Raw genomic sequence first — 18,860 nt, forward strand, 5'->3', positions numbered from 1 at the left:
AGGGAAACATTTTTAATTGATTCAGGACATCAAAGCAGCCACAACAGTGCAACTAAAGCCACTACTCACATAGCCTAATCCTTTGGAAATCCCAACAGTTTTATGCTGATAAATTCTACATATAATAATTTGGGACATTTTACTCTGTTCAATACCTAGAAAATAGCATAAGTTGTTCTACCATTATTTGATGCAAAGATGGAGATAGTGAACTTTAAAATCTCAAATCTACATGAGTTCAAGAATGATGAAGTAGGTAGCCACGGGCTCCCACTGCCACCAATGCCGAGCAGAAGATGGCTGTGCCTCCCACATACATTGATCTTGGCAAATTTGCCAGGGACATCTTCACCAAGGGCTACAGGTTTGGTTTAATAAAACTTGATTCAAAAACCCAATCTGAGAATGGACTGGAATTCACAATCTCAGGCTCAGCCAACACAGACACACCAAAGTGACAGGCAGTCTGGAAACCAAGTACAGGTGGACTGAGTACAGCCTGACTTTCACGGAGAAGTGGACCACGGACAACACCCTGGGCACCGAGATCACCGTGGAAGATCAGCTTGCACTTGGACTGAAGCTGACCTTTGATTCATCCTTCTCACCCAACACTGGGGGGAAAATGCTAAAATCAAGACAGTGTACAAGCGGGAGCACATGAACCTGGGCTGTGATGTGGACTTTGACATGGCGGGGCCCTCGATCCACGGAGCTGGTGCTGGGCTATGAGGGCTGGCTGGCTGGCTACCAGATGAATTTTAAGACTGCCAAGTCCCGAGTGATGCAGAGCAACTTTGCAGTTGGCTACAAGACTTCTGAGTTCCAGCTTCACACTAATGTGAATGATGGGACAGAATTTGGTGGCTCCATTTACCAGAAGGTGAACAAGAAGCTGGAGACTGTTGTCAATCTTGCCTGGACAGCAGGAAAGAATAACGCTCGCTTCGGAATAGCAGCCAAGTATCAGATTGACCCAACGCCTGCTTCTCAGCCAAAGTGAACAACTCCAGCCAGCTTGGTTTAGGATACACTCAGACCCTAAAGCCAGGAATCAAAGTGACACTATCAGCTCTGCTGGATGGCAAGAATGTCAATGCTGGAGGCCACAAACTTGGTCTAGGACTGAAATTTCAAGCAGAAATGAATACTGTACAATTGTTAATTTAAAACTATTTTGCAGCATAGCTACCTTCAGAATTTAGTGTACCTTTTAATGTGTATGTCTGGGATGCAAGAATTGCTAAAAAATCATGTTCGACCTCCAGGTTAAAGATGATTCAGCTTTAAGGTGTTACCAATTCAGAGGTACAGGAGAAACCTGATTCCAAAAAAGGTTCCTTTAGTTGTAGACTTGGAGGGGACTTTGTGGCTCCTCTAGAGATGCCAGGTCCTTTTTAAAAAATCTAGATATGGCTGCAAGTGGAAGCTGATCATGTGTAGATACGTTGTAAATCTGCAATGACTAAATGAATGAAATGGTGACTTTCTGAGAATCAAACCTCAGTTTCCTAACCCTAATTGGTGAGAAGTCCAAGGCTTGATGGTGTGTACAAACTCATCTGAAAGGGACTTTTTTAGACAGATCTTCACCACCTGTTCCCACCCTAGCCCCTCCTCACCTCTTTTACACCAAAAGTAGTTCGCAGGGTGTGGTAGCTGTTTCTTTTGTGCCATTTCGGGGTGGAGAAGGTGGATGTAATGAAGCCAATCATTCAGGATTTAATTCCTTTTCATGTTGTGTTTTTTTTTCCCTTGCACCAGTGTATGACCAGCAACAAGCTGAGAAGTGTGCGTGACTGTAATCACATGGTGACAACAGTAGGAATCTAAATTGGGCTTATGTTGCATTCTTACCACTCAATTATTTTTCAGCAGTTTAATGGGTACATTTTAGAGTCTTCCATTTTGTGTGGAATTAGATCCTCCACTTCAAATGCTGTAATTAGCATCACTTAAGATAAAACTTGAATAAAATATTGAATAAAAATTGAAACCTCAAAAAGAAAAAAAAAAGAATGGTGAAGTAAGGAATTCCCAGAAAATCTCCTTCATAAAAGCAATGAGTCAATAAACAAAAATGTCAAAAACAACTGTTCGAGAGCTTCAGAAATTAACCAAAAGTTTACTAAAGTCCAGAGAACATTTCTTTAAAAAAATAGCTTAATCTTATCAAGAACAGTGAGCTTTGTTGCATTAGAACTTCACTTACTGCAATACTTTTCTCCCCACCTATAGCTCTTAGCCTTGTAGACCAACAGTCCACAATCACGGCAAAAACAAGTTTAGCAGCCATCATAATGGGAACAAAGTGCTTTTAAGGACCAAGTCTTGGAGACCTGTCACATATGTGTACTTATGTGTGTGTGTGGGGGGTACTGGGTATTGAACCCAGGAACACACACCCAGTGAGCTACATCCCTAAACTTTTATATTTTGAGACAAGGTTTCACTAATTTTCCCAGGCTAAACTGAGAATTGTCTTCTTTTTAAACCTGACTATAAATTCCTAGAAAACCCCACCCACAAGCTTATTTTTATTTTACCTGGCTCAAAATTTTCCCAGAATGAACAGCCTTTCTTCAGAGGTATTTGTCAAAAACAATCAGTGGACATTTTTTAACACTTCAGCTGCCTGGGGCAGCAATAAGAGTTGATGTAAACACGAAGCTAGCCAAAAAATACTTAAAAGAAAAATATGAGACATGTGGTCCATTGTGGGATTTCAGAAATTCCAATATATTAATGTAGAAGGCCATGTGACTGCACGGGGCTGTGTGAGTGCTCAGAAAAGACTCGAAGATGCCCTAAGCCTGTATCTCAGGCTGACCTTGAGGCTGTGGTAAAAAATGAAAGCTAAGGCCAATTTGTCAATGACCTGTGTGTTGAAGACTTTTCTGAACACAGTAGAAACACTAAGAAAACTCTAAGAAAAGACAGACATTTATTCATACCAGGAGTTTAAAGAAATCTCTGTTCAATTATTAGCTGATCACTAAGCTAATTGAGTAAAGACTTTAAGCAGTCACAGATGACCAAGAATATACACAACAGTTTCTGATTTCAAAATTTACTACTAAACAACATTAATCAAGACAATTTGATACTCATGTAAAGGTAGACACATAGATTAATAGAATGGAGTATCCATAAATCTACACATTTACGGTCTTTTGATTTCCAACAAGCATGCCAAGATTCAATGGGGAAAGATTAGTTTTTTCAACAAAAAGTGATGGGTCAACTGGATATCTACACACAAAACAGTGGAGGTTTCCCTAACTCACACCCTACGTAAAAATTAACTCATAAAACATGCTCACAAGAGAAGAGGTCCACTATGGCTGAATAGGGCGCCTTACAATCCCTTTCATCACAGTAAAGAACCAAGGAAGCAAGGAAAGCACTGCATTTCACAAAGAGGTACAGAGGAAGAACTCTGGATCTAAGCAAAGGAATGATAGGAACCCTAGTCAGCATAGAGACTCACAATGGCACATATAGAGAGGAACAAAGGATACTACAACTGTAATTCCAACTCCTGAGGCAGAGGGAACTCCACATTGTTGGGAAAAGGTAAGCAGGAAAGCGCTAGTGATTCCCGTGATCACCATGGACCAGCATTCTTAACTACAGGAGAAGTTAACAGTCCTTGCAGCTCTAGTTTCCAAATCTTCCTGGAGGCAGTGTGAATGCTTTGTTCCAGAAAACAAACTCATAGTGGACCTTCTCAACTCCCCAGAACCCAACCTGCTATAACACTGTGTATTCTTCAGGATGGAGCCACTGTTAGGCTCCAGTCTCAATAGGTGGGCCTGGCTACTTGGATCACATGGTCAGAATCCCCAGGGCTGGGGCATGATTGAAAGGGCAGATAACAGGACCCTCCATATCCTGTGAATCCAGGACCATGAATGCTACACAGGATCCAGGGAAATCTCCATTCAGGCCCTGAAACTATGAGACTGTGGCTGTTGCCACTGCAAGCCCCAGCATCACCTCACACAAGCTGGCGACTGGCCTCTCCACAACCTGCATCTCTGGAACTGCACCTACCACTGCCACAAACCACAGCATCATCAGTGCTCCACTCTGTAGGGCCTGAGGACATGGATCTTTGGAATCTCACACCCACCACAAAGTTGTACTACTACCTCTATAAAAAACTGCAGTCCAGATTTTGAAACACTTAAAGACTCTACTGATGTTGATCACCACTGAAGAAAACACACAGAAGCTAGCTATATTTCTGGGCTCTCTTGAAAGAAAAGCCAGAATGTATTCTGCTGTTGAAGTTCTCAAATGTGTTATTTCATTTACTGAAGCTTTCACCTTGAAGATTTCTGTTTGGTTCTTTTTATGATTTCCATCTCTTTGTTAAATGTCTCGTTCATATCATGAATTTTCCATCACTTCGGTGAATTGTCTCTCTGTGTTCTCTCGCATATTGCTGAATTTCATACCTTGTGCTATTTTGCCTATTACCTAACAACTGACACCCCACATCACATTTGAATGAAGTCTTTTCCTATGAAAACCACTCCATATAGTTGAAAGAGATGACTATTATTCAAGATATACAAGATAAAAGGTGTACAAGACGTTAACATAGAGACACAAGAAACATGAAAAAGCAAAGAACTATAATACCACAAAAAAGAGCACAATAATCTTCAAGAAATAGACACCAATATGAAGGAAATCTATGAAATTCCTGAAAAGAAAAATTTTAAAAAGTCATCCTAAAGTTATTCCTGGTTTTTTTGTACTTCTGTGTTTGGGATTGCTTTCCTGATTTTATTTTTAGCAAGTTCATTATTAGTGTATAAAAATATGACTATTTTTTGTACATTGATTTATGTAGACTGTAACTTTGCTTAATTAATCTACCAGGTCTAATAGCTTTTTTTGATGAAGTTGTTAGGTGTTTCTATGAATTAAATCATGTCATCTGCAAACAGGGATAATTTGACTTCTTGCTGTCCAATTTTTTCATTTTAAAACATTTTTTCATTAAGTTTATTGGTACATTTTAGGTATACAATACAGTTAGATTCATCATTGGGATCTTGTACCTTTACATGATGTATCTTTTTTTTCTGTCCAATTTAGATGCCCTTTATTTCTTTTTCCTGCCTAATCACGCTGCCTAACACTTCCAGTAGTATGTTAAATAGGAGTGGTGCAAATATATAGTCTTGTTTGGTTCTAGTTCATAGACAAGGTCCTTTCAAATTTTCCTCATTTAGTGTGACATTACCTGTGGATTTGTCATATAAAATCTTTTTTTTTTTTTGGTACCAGGGATTGAACTCAGGTCCTTGTGCTTGCGAAGCAGGCGGTGAAACCACTGAGCTAAATCCCTGGCCCTGTCATATAAAATCTTTATTGTGTACAGGTTTGTTAATTCTATACTTGCTGAGATTTTTATCATGGAAGGATGCTGAATTTTATGAATTTTTTTCTGTATCTGTTGAGATGATCATATGGTTTTTGTCTTTAAATCTGTTGATGTGCTTTATTACTTTATTGATTTGCATATGATGAACCATCCTTACATACCTGGGATAAATTCCACTTAATCCATGATGTATAATGTGTTTAATCTTCTTGATACACTTATGGATTTAGTTTGCTAGTGTTTTGCTGAAGTTTTATTATTTATTGAGTCTTTGGCTTTGGTATCAGAGTAATACTGACCTCATAAGAAGACTTTGATGGAGTTCTTTCTTTTTCACATTTTCGGAATTGTTCCTTAAATGTTTTGTAAAATTCAGTTGTAAAGCCATCAGGTCCTGTAATTTTCTTTGATGGAGGATTTAGTTACTACTTCAATCTTCTTGCTCATTATTGGTCTGTTTCGACTTTCTATTCCTCCTTGACTTAATCTTGATAGGTTATATGTGTTCAGAAATGTATCCATTTCTTCTGGGTTTTCCAATTTATTAGCCTATAATTGTTCATATCAGTTTATTATGATCCTTTTGGTGTCTGGTCTATGATTATTACTTGTTTCCTTTTTCATATTTAATTTTATTTAATTGAATTTTCTCTCTCCTTTTCTTTGTAGCCTGGATAAAAGTTATCTATTATGATTATCTTTTCAAAAAATTAATTTTTTATTTTATTGATCTTTTTTTTTTAATTAGTTATTTCTGTTCTGACCTATATTATTTATTTCTTTCCACTAATTTTGGGTTTTGTTTTTGCCTTTTTGAAGTGCATCACATTTTTTTATTTGAAACCTTTTTTTTTTGAAATATGCACTTATTGCTATGAAATTCTCTCTTAAAACAGCTTCAATCCCAAACACTGCAAAAAAGATGCAAATGATCTGGATAGACATTTCTCAAAAGAACTACAAATACAAATGGCCAACAAGTTTATGATAAAATGCTCAGTATCACTAATCATCAGAGAAATGCAAATCAAAATCACAATGAGATATCATACTACCCATTAGAATGGCTATTAGCAAAACAAAAATAAAAAACTGAAAACAAATGATAGCAAGGATGCAAAGAAAGAACTCTTATACTGTGTTAGTAAAGATGTGAATTAATATAGCCAGTATAGAAAACATTATGGAGAGTTTTTTCAAAAGTTATAAGTAAAACTACCATATGACCTAGGAATCCCACTATTGGGTATACATTGAAAGGAAATGAAATCATTATATGAAATAAATACCTTCTTCCCATGTTTATTTCAGCACTATTAACACTATCCAAAATATAAAATCAATCAAGGTGTTCATCAACTGATGAATGAATAAAGAAAATGTGGTATATAGACAATGGCATATTATTCAGTCATAACAAGGAATGGAATCCTGTCATTTGCATCGAAGTGGATCAAACTGGAGGACACCTTGTTAAGTGAAATAGCCAGGCACAGAAAAAAACAATACTTGCATTTTATTGTGTATTTGTGGAAACTAAAATATCAATCTCAGAGAAGAAGAGAGAACAGTAGTTACTAGAAACTGGGAAGGGTAGGGGATGGGCATTGAAAAGAGTTTAGATAAGGTGTATCAAAATACAGACAAAATGAATTAATTCTAGTGCTCCATAGCCCAGTAGGGTAACTTTAGTATATATCAAATCTATGATATATTTTGAAATAACTAGAAAAAAGTGTCTGAAGCCACCCCATACATATAAACGGCTGATGTTTGAGATGGAAATGCTTGTTACCCACATTTGATCATTATATATCATATATATGTATCTAATTATTATATAGTACTCCATAAATATGTACAAATATTATGTGTCAAAAAAGTAACCACACATGCCCACCTAATCATGCTACAAGTTCAAGAAACAACATGTACTGAGATAGACCATTGTAAGAAAAGGAAAACATGTTGCTAGCACTCCAGAAGCCTCTGGAGGTCCTTTCCCAGTCTGTGGTGATTGGGTATTGAATTTTATCGAAAGGTATCTGTTTTGTCTGCACCAGTTGGTGTGCTCATGTAACCTTTCTCTTTTCATTTGTGAATATCAGGAACTATATTCATTGTTTCTCTCAAATTCAATTGGCCTTGCCTTCTTGGGATTAACCCAATTTAAAGATTGTTATATATTTTATTCTTACTATGTTGCAAGATGTGGTTTTATGCTTCATTTTTTAAAATTTCTTCATCTTTATTCATAGATGAGATTAGTCTGTAAATTTTCATGCTCAATACTATTTTTTCCAAAATGTGAGATCAAGGGTGCATTAATTTTGCAAAATGAATTGACAAATGTTATCTTTTGAAAAAAATTTCTGAAAAATATTTTACAAGATTTTGACTATTTACTCCTTGAATACCTAAGTAAAAATCGCTAGAGTAGTTTCCTTTGTGGAAACAAATTAGTACTGATTCAATTCCTTTAATAGTTATTTGACTATTCATAATTTCTATTTCTTCTTCAGTCACTTTTGGCAAGTTATCTTTTTTCATGTGTGTTCAGAACCCTTTGTTGAAAATTCTCCCATGAATTATGTTGGCATTATAAATTGATCTATTTTCGGGTCCATATGGCATAATTTCTGGTCTTTATTTGGTTCCATTAATCCACTTTTTACCTTTAAACTAATATCACATTATCTTGAGTACTGTACATTTATAATATTGAACATCTTGAAATCAGCAAGTAGTACTCCAATTTTGTTCTGATTTTTTTTTTACAGTACCGGGGATCAAACTCATCACCATGTGCGTGCAAGGCAGGTGCGTCATCACTGAGCTAAGTCCCCAGCTTTGTTTTGGTTTTTTTAAAAGACTGCTTTTCTTCGTTTCTTTGCTTCATGTCATTTACATTTCCATATAAATTTTAGAGTTACAGTATCATTTCTATAAAAAGCCTGCTGGAGTTCTGATTGAAATTTTATGAAATCTACCTATCAATTTGGAAAGAATTGATAACAATTTTGGGTTTCATTTAATTAAATTATAATTTAAAAAGAATTTGTCCATGTCACCTAACTGTTCAAATTAACTGCCCTATTTTCTTTTTTCTTTTTCTTTCTTTTTTTTTTTTTTTTGGTACCGGGGATCAAACTTGGGTCCTTGTGCTTGCGCAGCAGGCGGCGAAACCACTGAGCTAAATCCCTGGCCCTAACTGCCCTATTTTCATAAACTTTCTTTTATTGTTTTTAATGTCTGCAACATATGTAATGATATTTTACTTTTTATTCCTGTTACATGTGCCTTCATTTTTTCCCTTGATCAGCCTTCTCAGAGGATTCTGAATTCACTAGTTAAGATGTTCTTTTAAAATAATGTGCTTCAAATCCACAGTAGCATGGGAATTAGCACAAAGAATCAACAAGTGGGATCTCCTCTTATTAAAACGCATCTGCGCTGCAAGAGGAACCACCAACAGAGCTAAGAGACAACCTACAATGTGGGAAAAAAATTTTACCAGCTGTTCCTCAGACAAAGGTCTATGATCTAGAATATATAAAGAACTCAAAAAAAGCAGACTCCTCAAATGAAAAGACCCAATTTAAAAATAGGCATCTGAAATGAACAGGCATTTCTCAGGCAAAGAAGTAAAAGCAGCAAATAAACATAAGAAAAAATGTTCAACATCACTGGTCATTCAAGAGATGCAGATGAAAACAATGCTGAGATTCCACCTCACTCCAGAAAGAATGGCTGCTATCATGAAATCAACCAATAACCAATGCTGGTGGGGCTGTGGGGAAAGAGAAACCCTGCTCCACTGCTGGTGGGAGTGTAGACTGGTGCAACCACTGTGGAAATCAGTGTGGAGATACCTCAAAGAACTAGGATTGGAAATCCCATTTGACCCAGCTATTCCTCTACTGGGTATCTTCCCCAAAGAATTAAAAAATCATACCACAGTGATATATGTGCACCCATGTTTATAGCGAGCAACACAAGTTGTAATAGATTGAACTTGGAAGCAGCCCAATTGGCCATCAACTGGAAACTGGATAAAGAAGATGTGAGGTTTTTTTTAATAAAATGGAGTACTACTCAGCCATAAAAAATGAGAAACTAGAGACATTTATAGCTAAGTAGATGCACACTGAGGCCATACTCTTAAGTGAAATAAATAGGACACACATGTGTAAATACCAAATAGTTTCTCTGGTGTGAAAAACTGAAAGTGTAAATAAGAATCAAAATGTATAATTGATATTGTGAAATAGGAAGAAAATGTCTAAAGGAATAGGGGAAGTGGGAGGAGAAGGGGAAAGGAAAGAAGGGAAAAGAAAAAATATGAAAAAAGGAAAAACATGGAAACAGTCTTTGTAAATAGGGAGGGATGGAGGGGGTGAAGGGAGGGCAGGGGAATGGGGAAAAATAAGAACCAAGATAAATCATGTAAAGGTACAAGATCCCAATGATGAACGTAACTATATTGTATACCTAAAATGTACCAATAAACTAAATGGAAAAACAATGTTCTTGATTTTTGTAGTAACAGCAATAACAAAGAACCAAAAATGTAATAATATAGAAGTTCATCTCTCTGAAAAAATTGACTCAAAATGGATCAATGAACTAAATATAAACACTTAAAATATGTGTAAAACTTTTATAGGAAAGGAGTAAATCTTCAAGACCTAGATTAGACAATATGATATAAAGCAAAGCAAACAAGAAGAAAATAGATAATTGGATTTCATCAAAGTTAAAATCTCAGTATTTCAAAGAGTGTCATCAAGAAAGTGACAAAACAACCCATAGAATGGGAGAAAATATTTAAATGACATGTAAGTTAAAGATCCTATATACAAAAATATATAAAGAACTCATACAACTTGAAAATAATGATGACACAATTGAAAAATGAGCAAAAGTCTTGAATATTTATTTCCCCAGAAAAATACAGGAATGGTCAATAAGCATATGAAGAAAACATTTAACATCTTTAATGATTAGGGAAAGCCAAACCAATACCATAGTCTAATAGCACTTCACAATGGTCATAATGATTAAGGCACATAACATGTATAAAAAGATGGCCAACAATAAGTGCTAGCATAATAGGAAATTTTATCCATGCTGGTGGTAATGTAAAATGATGGAGCCACTCTGGAATATAGTCTGGTAATTCCTGAAATTGTTAAATAGAGTTATCACATGATCTAGTAATTATACTTCTAGTTATATATCCAAGGGAAATAAAACCTAATGTCCACAGAGAAACTTTTACACAAATGTTCATAGCAGCATTATTTATAATATCCAAAAAGTAGAAACAGTCAAGATGTTATTAAGCTGATAAATAGATAAATAAAATGTGTTATATCCATACAATGGAATATTATTTAGCAATGAAATGAAGTCCTGATACCAGCTATAATATCAATGAATCTTGAAAACAGGATTTATGAAGGAAGCCAGTCAGAAAAACCACATATTGTATGATTCCTTTTATATGTAATGTCTGGAATAGTAAATCTGTAGAAGCAGAAGTTGATTTGCGATGGCCAATGGCTTGTAGGAGGGAGCAATGGGAAGTGATTGCCAGTCCATATTGTTTTCCTCTTTAGGGTAATGAAATGTAGTGGTGATAGTTGCCCAACTTTGTAAATACACTAAAACTCACTGAATTGTATACTTTAAAATGATGAGATTTTTTTTTATATCCCAATAAAAATATCTCAGATCCGTGAGAGTGCTTGCTATTTCTTTGTAAGCAAATATAAACAGATATTTTAATGACCTAGAACTTCACTTATGAAGGTAGGAGTTGCGATGTGAATGCAACTCACTTCTTTGGATTTCCCAAAAGAGGCAGAAAGATGTCTCTGAAATCATCTTTATCTCTACAGACAAAATTCAAATGAAATGGAAGATGGTGGAGTTTTTTGAGAATATGCTTAAATACTGTTTACAAATGTGTCATTTTTTGAAGGGAAAAACTGTATAACTCTCTTCAAAACAATTTTGTGTGTTTGAGATATGTTAAAAATATCAAATTCTAAAAGGAAAAACACCACCACTTTAGAATGGCAATTGCTTAAAAATTACCAGTGCCTAAGTATTTTCATTACATTTAAAGGTTGATTATCTCAAAGAAAATGGAAACAGAAAAGTGAATAGTATAAAAAGGATAGAACAAGAGCTTCTCACATAGAATCAGGGTTACTCAGGTAATCATAGTCTGATATTACAAGAGGCATTACAGGATCTTAGGCTATTGGAGCAGAAGGAGAGCAATGTGATACAGTACACATTTTTGATCAATGTAGATAATAAAATAAGTACAGTAAATTGAAGTTATAGAAAAGTACAAACTTCTGGTGAAGCATGGCTTCACCTTTGAAGGATTGCGATTTAGCAAAGTGGCAATGAAAAGTTTCTGGAAGACACTTTTCTGGGAGCATCTAGATGAGGACTCATTAGAGAGAGAGCAGAAAATGTACGACAAACACCTTAATCACATAATCACACCTCACATTTTTGCCCTGGCCTATCGTTCGAATTTACACCACCACAAAAGCTTAGCTGGAAGACTTTGAGCATACTTACACGTAAGACAACAGTAGTGAGCAGAGGCCAACAGTATGCTGAGAAATAGAAGCCTATCCATAGGAAAACCCAAATATTTTTCCTCTTTTTATGCAAAACCAAAATAGTTCTACATCTAAACACAATTACAAGTTCTGATTTCTTCACCTTAAGGGCTGGATGGAGTTAAAGAATGTCCAGAGAAAGGTATCTTTAAATATCAAGCAAATAGAAGAGATTTTTATGCAAGGCCTCACTAAATAATATCGTGTACTTTACAGGCTAGAAAAAAGAAAGCCCAGAAGTGCTATTATATATGGTGACCATACGCTTGTTTGTCACCTTCTAATATTAGAACATTTCATTCTTGATCTTCTCCAGTCATGTTGTAACATGTACTGATGCTTCTGAACTTGAAAGCTTAGCTTTACCCAATGTGTGAACCACTCTGCAAGCAGACAAGCCATAGAAGAGTTTCCTCTAGACAGAGGAGTGTGGCTTCCTTAAACCCTTTGCAGAGTAAAAATGTCTTAAACACTTCATTCCTTCAATTCCACATGTTTTTCCTGTACCATTTTTGTACATTTGGGATTCTATCTTCATTTCTGGATTTGCCCTTCTCTTTCTGTTGCCAAGTACTTCCACTATTTCCTGTATTCTGAGGTGCTAATTGGGATATTTGAACTAAACTGCATGCACCACTCCAAACTGCACTCCCGACTCTCACTTCATTCATTCCAGTGGGCAGACTTCTGATGCCATATTTTACCCTTTAGATTGATCAGCTTATATCTGTACCAGATGATGCTTGTATAGACCAAGACCCAGGCTGTCTTGACCTTTTTGCCAGAAATCAAAATTGTTAGCTGTCTCCTTCAGGAGGGATTCCAGCAGCTGATTCAGCTCCCCTGATCTGAGCTTCACTGTTTATAAGGAAGTAAACTGGGCTATTCAAAATTTAAAATTTTATGCTGTACACAATATGAAGAAAGTGAAAAGACAGGGCATGGGGAAAATTTCACAAATCATATATCTTATAGGGCCTAGTGTTCCAAATATATAACCAATTCTTACAACTGAACAATAAAAAGACAAATTTTTAAAATTCCATTAATATTTAATTCTAGTATTAGAACATTTTATTTTTAAATTTGTGGAAGGCAAATTAAAAAATATCTAATTTTAGGGCTGGGGATTTAGCTAAGTGGTTTTGCAATCTGCTGCGCAAGTGCAAGGACCTGAGTTAGATCCCCAGTACCAAAAAAAAAAATCTAATTTTAAAATGGGTAAAAGATTTAAATATACATTTCCCTAAAGAAAACATACACATAGCTATTAAGTACATGAAAAAATATTTAGAATCATTAGTGAGTGGGCAAACACAAATCAAAACCACAGCATGGGAGCAGGGGATTTAGCTCAGTGGTTCTGCTGCCTGCCTCGAAAGCGCAAGGTCCGGAGTTTGATCTCAACCAAAGCAAACAAACAAACCAAAGCATAATAACACATCACACCCACTAGAATGGTTATAAGATAGATAAAAAATTAGAAGTGTTGACAAAGATATGAAGATATAGAAGCCTTTATACATTGTTGCTTAGAATATAAAATGGTTTAGTTTCTTTGAAAAATAGTTTAGCAGTTCAACATAACTCAATAATATCTTCCCTAGAGATATTGAAAATACCCAAGAGAATTGAAAACATATGCCCACATAAAAACTTGTACATGAATCTTCATAGTAATACCATTCACAAAAGCTTAAAAATAGAAACAAGTCAAGTGTCCATTAACCAATAAATGAAGAAACAAAATACTGTATACTCATGCAATAAGATATTATTTGGCCATACAAATGAATGTGTACTGATGTCTTGTACAACATGAATGAACTTTGAAAACATTATACTAAATGAAAAAATCCAGAAACAAAATCTACATATTGTATAACTCCATATATTCAAAATAGAGTAGGCAAGTCCATAGACACTAGAGTAATCATTACTAGACCCTGTAGGGAGTCAGCAGTGAGGTGTGACTGCTAATGAGTATGACATTTCTTTTTGGGGTGATGAAAATGTTCTGTAATTAGGAATTGGTGATGGTTGTGCAATCCTGTGAACACATTAAAATTTTGATCTGAAAACATACATGAAAACAAAAACTTGTAGATGAATTTTCATGGCAGTATTATTTATACTAGATAAAAAGTAAAAAAAAAAATCAATGTCTATTGCCTGGTGAACTGATTAATAAGGCGTGGTGTACAAAAAGAATAGTGTTCATCAAGAAATGAAGTTTAATACATGCTACAAAAATAGGTGAACCTTTAAATCATTATAAGCGAAAGAAACTAGTCACAAAAGACCACATATCATTTATATCAAGTGTGTAGACTATGCAAATTTAAAGGGACCAAAAATAGATTGGTGATTGTTTATGGCTAAGAAAAGAGAGGGAAGAATGGAGAATGACTAATATGTATTTCTTTTAAAGAATTCTAAATTCGTGTAAAGTTGGATCTTGGTAACAGTAGCATAACTCTAAATATATTTAAAATACTACTTTAAAGAGTACTTTAAATGGGTGAGTTCTATGGGATAATAATTATATTTCAATTATATTTAAAACAAAAAACACTGTAATCTCAGCACTGAGAGAAGCTGAGGCAGTTCCAATCACATATCTGAGTATTGCCTGGGCAACCTAGTTACTTAAGGCAAACCTGTCTCAAAATAAAAAATAAAAAAGGCTGTGGATATGGCTCAGTGTGAAAGCCCTGTATCCAATGCCCAGAACCACAACAAACAAACGAAGAAAAAAACGCTGAATTATACTATTTAAATGGGCAAGGTTTATAACATATGAATTATATCTCAGCAAAGCCTCTCAAAAAAGAGAAAGAAGACATATGTAAATGGAAATACATGCTATGTACATGGATTGCGGGACCTAATATTGTTAAGATGTCAATACTACCCAAAATGATGCACAAACAAATTTAATGCAATCCTTATCAAAATCCAAATGGCATATTTTGCAGTAGAAGAAAAATTGACCCTAAATTTCTTACAGACTCTCACAATACCTTCAATAGCCAAAATAATCTTGAAAAAAAGAACAAAGCTGGAGTTGTGCATTTTTTAATTTCAAAATTTATTACAAAGCTACAGTAACCAAAACAATGTGATACTGCCCTGCAGACAGGCATATAGACCAATCAATTGGAATAGAAAATGTCTACTATCTAGAATATATAAAGAACTCAAAAAAACAGACCCCCCAAATATAAAGACCCAATTCAAACAGATATTTCTCAGGCAAAGAAGTAAGAGCAGCAAATAAACATGAAAAAATGTTCAACATCGCTGGTCATTTGAGAGATGCAGATGAAAACAACACTGATATTCCACCTCATACCAGAAAGAGTGGCTGCTATCATGAAATCAACCAATAACAAATGCTGGCAGGGGTGTGGGGAGAAAAGAACCCTTCTCCATTGTTGGTGGGAGTACAGACTGGTGCAACCACTGTGGAAATCAGTATGGAGATACCTCAAAGAACTAGGGCTGGGGGTTCCATTTGATCCAGCTATTCCCCTGCTGGGTATCTTCCCAAAAGAATTAAAAGAATCATACCACAGAGATACATGTGCACCCATGTTCATAGCAGCACAATTTGGAGTAGCTAAAACTTGGAAACAGTCCAATTGCCCATCAACTGGAGACTGGATAAAGAAGATGTGGTTTTTTATGAAATGGAGTACTACTCAGCCATAAAAAATGAGAAACTAGAGACATTCGTAGCTAAATGGATGCACATTGAGGCAATACTTTTAAGTGAAATAAATAGGACACACATGTGTAAATACCAATAGTTTCTCTGGTGTGAAAAACTAAAAGTGTAAATAAGAATCAAAATGTATAATTGATATTGTGAAATAGGAAGAAAAGGTCTAAAGGAGTAGGGGAAATGGGAGGGGTAGGGGAAAGGAAAGAAGGGAAAAGAAAAAATATGAAAAAATGAAAAATATGGAAACAAAATCTGTAAATAGGGAGAGGTGGGGGGGGTGAAGGGAGGGCAGGGGAATGGGGAAAAATAAGAAACAAGATACATCATGTAAAGGTACAAGATCCCAATGATGAATGTAACTATATTGTATGCCTAAAGTGTACCAATACATTTAATGGAAAAAATGCAATAGAGTGCCTAGAAATAAATTCTCGCAAATGTTGTTAGACAGTTCTTAACAAGAGCGCTATGACTGTCTAGTAGGGAAGGGACAGTCTCTTCAAGAAATAGTGTTGAAAAAATTGGATGACCAATTGCAAAAGAAGGAAACTCTTTCCTTACCTTGCACTATGTACAGCAGTTCATTAAATATGGATCAAGGACCTAGACATAAGCCCTAAAACCATAATACCCTTAAAAGCAAACATAAAGGAAAATTCTCATGGCATTGAATTTTGTGGCAACTTAGTGAATGTGACACCAAAAACATAGGCAATAACAACAATAACAAAAAGATAAGTTGAATCTCCTAGAAATTGCAAGCTTTTGGGCATCAAAAGATACCATCAAGAGAATAAAATGTCAACTCACAGAATGTGGGAAAATATTTTTCAAACATATATCTGATAAGGGATTGATATCCAGAAAATGTAAAGAATCTCTACATTCTGAACAAAAAAAAACTACCTGATTCTAAACTGGACAAAAAACCTCAATAGACATTTCTCCAGATAAAATATATAAATGGCCAATAAACAAATAAAAATGTTCAGCATCTTTACTCATTAGGGAAATACAAATCAAAACCACAGTGAATATCACTTCACAGTCACGAGATTAGAGGCTATTAGAAAAAAAAACAAACAGAAAATTATAAATATTGGTAAGGATATAGAGAAATTACAACCTTTCTTTTCTGATAGGGATGCAAAATGGCGCAGCTGTTGTGGAAAACTGTATTGTGGTTCCTCGAAAAATTAAACAAAATTAACATGTTATTCAGCAATTCAACTTCTGGGCATATAACCAAGAATATTGAAAGCAGAGACTCAAATAGATATTTGTACACTCATGTTCATAGTAGCACTATTCAGAGTAGCAAAGTGGAAGCATTCTAAGTGTTCATTGATGGATGAGTGGATAAACAAAATGTCATATTTCTATTCAATGGAATTCTGTCTGGTCATACAAAGGGCTGAAGGACTGAGCCATGTTACTACATGAATGAACCTTCAAAACATTATACTAACTGAAAAAATAAGCCTGTCCCAAGAAGACAAATACTGCATGATCCCATTTATATGAAGTATCTAAAGTAGTCAGGTTCATAGAAAACAAAAGTAGAATGGTGGGGGACTAAGTGTATAGCTCAGGGGTAGAGCAGGTGCCTGTCATGTGTGAGGCCCTGGGTTCAAAATCATCAGCAGTGCAAAAAATAAAAAATAAAAATAAATAAAAATTAGAATTGTAGTTTCCAGGGACAATGGGAAGGAGAAAATCAGGAATTGTTATTTAACGGATATAGAGATTTAGTTCTGCAAGATGAAAAAGTTCTGAAGATGTTTCATGTCCAGTGTTTTTTTTCTTTTACCGTAATTAAAATGTTTCTAAAAGAATAAAAACCTGGAGATTCTGTTATGCCACAAGCAGTAAACTCAAGTGCATAATTATCCACCAAGAACTGGATAGGAGCCGGGTGTGGTGGCACACACCTGTGATCCCAGCACTTGGGAGGCTGAGGCAGGAGGATTGCTGGGAGTTCAAGGCCAGCCTGGGCTACACATTGAGCTCAAGGATAGCCTGAACTGCAGAGGGAGACCCTATCTAAAGAAAAGAAAAGAAAAGAAAAGAGTTGGTGTAGGTTCAAATTGTAAATAAATGTAAGAAAGTTCTAATTACCATTGTGAATGATAGAATTAAAATTAAAATGGTTTTTATCCAAATTTGGGATGTTTGGTGACACCCGAGATCTTTAAAAGGATTACTATATAGAGAATCATCAAGCTGTCAAACCACAAAGTTTTGGGTACATGGAAAAGAAAGATTTCTGACCTGGAGGACAGCAATTATGACACAATGAGACTATTATTATGTTCTAATAAAACAAAAAGTTTACCGAGGGCCTATTTAAATATTCAGCTACATAAGTTGCATTACTTTAGTGAAAGTTTGTTGAAGCAAAGGGATAGTGTACAGAGCTTTGCAAAACAACCAATCCAAAATTTGCTACATATTTTTAAAAACTGAAAAGACCCTTAAATCATTATTTTATAGTTCTATATTTTCGTGACAGATGTTGACATTTTACTATTGTTCCAGAATCAAATGTCAAGTTATTCCTGTTCAGAATTTTCCATTTCCATTTTCAAAGAATTCCATCTGCAGCTGTATTTATAGTGAACTCTCTGCTTGCAAAAACCCTGCATTTTTAAGCAGGTTTGTAAATAGGTTTGACGGAGTATATGTAAGCACTGGAGACCTGCCTAGGTTAATTAATTCTCTTTTCAGGCATTAGAACCTACAGAAGTAGGCCAGCTGGAGGTGAATGTTTTCTTTGAAAGTGATAATTATGTGTCTTACCAATTGTTTGCTTTTCCACATATCCCCCAGAATTCAAAAACTATCATGAGAGGTTTTTTTCCACTCTTGGGAAAGTGAACATGTAGATGAGCTGAGATAATAACTGTGGATAACTCAGATAGTTTGAAGGTCTGAGCAGATGCACATGAAGAATTACAAAGGGGACTGTGGGCTTCTGCTAAATATAGCGTATAGAACCTGCTAAGGCACTGTGAATATGTTACTGTGTTTCAATTCACATTTTTCTTTCTTTTGCTACCGCTCTAATGCCTTGGCTTTCTCCTTA

General features: G+C 35.4%; 1 pseudogene; it reads left to right on the top strand.

Moving 5' to 3' along the window:
- Positions 1–296: 296 nt before the first annotated feature.
- LOC101704627 (non-selective voltage-gated ion channel VDAC1 pseudogene) lies at positions 297–1,170 on the top strand (annotated as a pseudogene).
- The last annotated feature ends 17,690 nt before the right edge of the window (positions 1,171–18,860 follow it).

This window comes from Heterocephalus glaber, unplaced genomic scaffold, assembly GCF_053883595.1.
Source record: "Heterocephalus glaber isolate CG9 unplaced genomic scaffold, H.glaber_assembly_v1.0 deba00001729, whole genome shotgun sequence".
In the NCBI taxonomy this organism is placed as follows: Eukaryota; Metazoa; Chordata; class Mammalia; order Rodentia; family Bathyergidae; genus Heterocephalus; species Heterocephalus glaber.